The following is a 4,080-nucleotide window of genomic DNA, read 5'->3' as shown; positions in this document are numbered from 1 at the left end:
ACCCTACTCTTTGTGTTCTGTTTTCACCGTTTTTGCTGTTAAAAGGACGATCACAGCAGCTGAAGGCGCATCTCAGTCTCTCGTATATAAGTGAGCTTCGCACAGCTCCCTTTTACCTTCGATTTTGACTGTTGAGGAACAAGGACGCGATAAGGCCGTCGTAGATAAGCGGCACCGTCCCGGGAGGCGTGTGTAAGACTCCCGTACATAAGAGAGCAGCGTGTCCCTCTGTACCCTTTCACCTCACGCCTTGTCAGACGGATGTAGATAAGCCGCCGGCGTTCCTGGCCCATCATGGGATCCTCACAGTCTGTGGTCACGGCCTTGGAAACAGTGTTAAAGCAGAGGAACATCAAAATTGGAGGAGGAACACTTAAAAACTTTGTGAAGGAGGTGGAGAGGGTGGCGCCTTGGTTTGCCTGTTCAAGCTCGTTTACGATTTCCTCATGGAACAAACTTGGAAAAGACCTTGACAGAAAATTGGCGGAAGAGGATCTGCGCCTAGGGACCAAAGATATATGGAAGCTGGTTAAGAATTGTTTAAAGGATGAAACGTGTAAGGCAGCAGTAGTAGAAGGACAAGCCACTCTCGAGGTAGTCCGGGAAAGTCTGTCAGAAACCGAACGTAGTGAGAGGTTGGGCACGCGCAAGAAAAAAGACGTCCTAAGAAAGAAAAAGTGCCCTCCCGGTAAGTCCGCAGACAAGGGAGCGTTGAAATTTTCAGATTCCAGCACTTCCTCCTCTACACATAAACCAGGAGGGGGAGCCAGCCTATACCCTGTAAAAGAGCTAGAAGCGCTGAACCTTGACAGTTCTGAAAGCTCTGAAAATAAAACCTTAGACTCAGAAGAGGAGGCCGAGCTAGTGATACGGGCCCATTCTGGACTCCCTGGCCCAATGAGTTCAGAGAATGATTTGGCTGACAAAGCCACAAAAATGATAGCTGTGGCCCTGGCCTCTCCTTTAGAGGCCGCTAAAGCCTTTCATGGCAATTTCCATGTCACCTGAGAAACTTTACGCCACCGCTTCTCTATAACTAGAAAAGAGGCATGTGATATAGTCACCCAATGCCAACAGTGCTGCCAGTTCCTCCCAGTTCCTCACATTGGGGTCAACCCGAGAGGAATACAGCCATTGCAAATCTGGCAAACGGATGTTACTCATAATTATACTTTTGGAAAATTACAGTGTGTGCATGTATCTATAGACACATGTTCTGGCATTCTACATGCCACCCCACTTACAGGAGAAAAAACAACACATGTCATTCAGCACTGACTTGAAGCATGGAGTGGTTAGGGAAAGCCGAAATGTGTAAAAACTGACAATGGACCCGCCTACACATCTCAAAAATTCCATCAGTTTTGTGCTCAGATGCAGGTTACCCACCTGAGGGGCCTGCCCTACAACCCTCAAGGACAGGGAATCATAGAGCGTGCTCATCGGACGCTCAAATCATATTTAATAAAACAAAGAAGGGGAATTATGATAGAACTCCCCCCAACACCCCGAGTGGCCACTGCTCTGGCCCTTTTTACCTTAAATTTTTTAAATCTTGATGAAGCTGGACAAACAGCGGCTGAGCGACATTGCTCAGAGCCCAAGAGGATAAAAGAATTAGTCAAATGGAAGGATGTATTAACAAATGAATGGAAAGGTCTGTTTTAATAAGATCCAGGGGAGCTGTCTGTGTTTTTCCACAGGACAATGAAAATCCCATATGGATCCCAGGATGACTTACTCGGAGCATCACAGCAAGTGGTCAAGAAGGGACTGGGACTCCTGCACCTCCTCACTCTTCTTCCATGGATGCCAGCAACGGTGCAGGGCGAGCTACGATGGGGAATAATGTCAACCTTTCCACTCCCGATGCCAGTGATGTACCACTAACAGGGATTTAGGGTTGGCCTATTTACCTAAGGATCCACAGGTTGAACGACTAAAAGAAAATAGGACTATTCCCCTTAAGGGCAGCCTTTGTTTTGGCATATTCAACAAAACATCTTTTGATCTCCCTTGCATTATATTATGTAATCAATCTTCTGCTTGGTTAAGGGAGGCCACATGGGGAACTGGTGAGGAGGACATTGTGGCTAACGCCACAGTTCTCTATGGTGGTGGCCTTACATTGCGTTAATGGTAGCTGCACTGATCTTACGCCCATGGCGATGCTACTTGGAGGAAAGGGCGAAAAGGGACGGTTGTCATTTTCCTGGACGGGGAACATCAAACCTGCTGCCTCTGTCTGGACAGCTACTCATGTAAAATATCACAGTAGTTACCCGCATGCCTCGCTTTATCCCGATCCCTGTTGATACCCCGGGGACCATGACCTTATTTAGAGGAAAAAGAGATTTTGGTACTTCTGCAATTATTGCTGGCATTATTGCTACGACAGCAGTCGCTGCCTCGGTTACTGCCTCGGCATTGGCCTTGTCAAATTCAGTACAGACAACCCAAACTATCAATGATTTATCGGCCACCGTCTCTGTGACTCGGGACAGACAGGCCTCGGCCAGTACTCAGACATAGGGAGGACTTATGCTTGTCAACCAACGTATAGATCTGGTCCAAGAGCAATTAGACATTCTATGGCAACTGGCCCAGCTTGGCTGTGAGCAAAAACTCCCAGGCCTTTGTGTCACCTCCATATAATATGACAAATTTACCCGAGCTGCTAATCTGTCTAAGAGTCTTTCACAGCATCTGTTACAGAATTGGACCTCGGAGTTTGAACAGACACTTCGAGAGCTGAGAGCGACCATCATTCAAGTAAATTCTACCTGACTGGACCTGTCTTTGATGGAGGGATTGTCGTCCCGGATCACCTCAGCAGTCTCTTATTTCAAGGAATGGGTGGGAGTGGGACTTTTTGGAGTGATCCTCTGCTGTGGATTAGTGTTACTCCTCTGGTTGCTTTGCAAATTGAGATCTCAAACAAGAAAGGACAAAGTAGTGATCGCCCAGGCGCTTGTAGCCCTTGAACAAGGAGCGTCAGCCGATATCTGGTTGACCATGCTCAAGCAACAGGTCGCCGGCTGGACAGCTCTTGCACTCCTAGAACCTCAGTTCATTGCACAGGATTAGAGTGTCTGGCTTGAGCAGCCCATGAGGGGTGACGAGCTTAGCATCGCACAGGGAAGTTCTACCAAATACACTGCCTGGAAGGCATGTCATATTACATGAGGGTTTCTGCCCCAGTTTTCCCTCCCTCGAATAATGGCAGTGCGACGGGTCGGGAGTGCCCTGGGTCCCAACAACAGCCTAAGGGTATCTCTCTTGTACAGGTTCGCCAACTTTGTACGAGGATATGACCTCTGTCTTCGCCCTCCTATATCTGGGTGTCCTGTTTGCTTAAAAAAACAGAAAAGGGGGAGATGTGAGGAGCTGTCCGAGGAGCTGTCCTCACATATGTGAAGAGCTGTCCTCACAAACTCCATTACAAGATGGCACAGGCATCCAGCAGAACGCACCTAGTAAAAAGGGCAATACACAGGCACCTGGTAACTTCCCTACTCAAAGGGACACGTACGTTTTGGTACGTCATCTGGCATAATTGGCAGCGACCAGTCAGAGAGTGACACGTCCTAGGCGAGGATAGTTTCCTATATAAGGGACGGTTATTCCTCACTCTCCGTCTCTGCATTGTAAGCTTATGCTCTCCCTCTCAAGACGCATTAAAGCTTTTCTGCAGTAGGATCCTGTGTGTGCTGCTTCATTCCTGCTGGTGAGACGTAGCGCGGGACAACTACTACTACTGAAGGACAGAGAACAGCACATAAATACATACTGAATGCACTTGCCAGGATTAATGCAAACACACAGTCCAAAAGGAGACTATGGAAGCCATTATTTAACCAAAGCCTTCTTAGTAAATGTGTTTTCCACATATGTACAATTTTCAGCCAACTAAAGTTTAAGTACCAATATTTTTGGTTAAAGTTGTTTTATATGGGAATATTTCTACAATGAGATAATCCCTATAAAGCATGGAACATGAGTCCTGGCACACAGAGTTCAGTAAGTGTTAGCAATTTTTATTGTTAATTAATTGTATTATGTAAGTGCTTGCCTTAGGAT

The sequence above is a fragment of the Rattus norvegicus genome, chromosome 1, assembly GCF_036323735.1.
Source record: "Rattus norvegicus strain BN/NHsdMcwi chromosome 1, GRCr8, whole genome shotgun sequence".
Taxonomy (NCBI): Eukaryota; Metazoa; Chordata; class Mammalia; order Rodentia; family Muridae; genus Rattus; species Rattus norvegicus.
The sequence above is the reverse complement of the archived record's forward strand: the minus strand, read 5'-3'. Positions refer to the sequence as shown.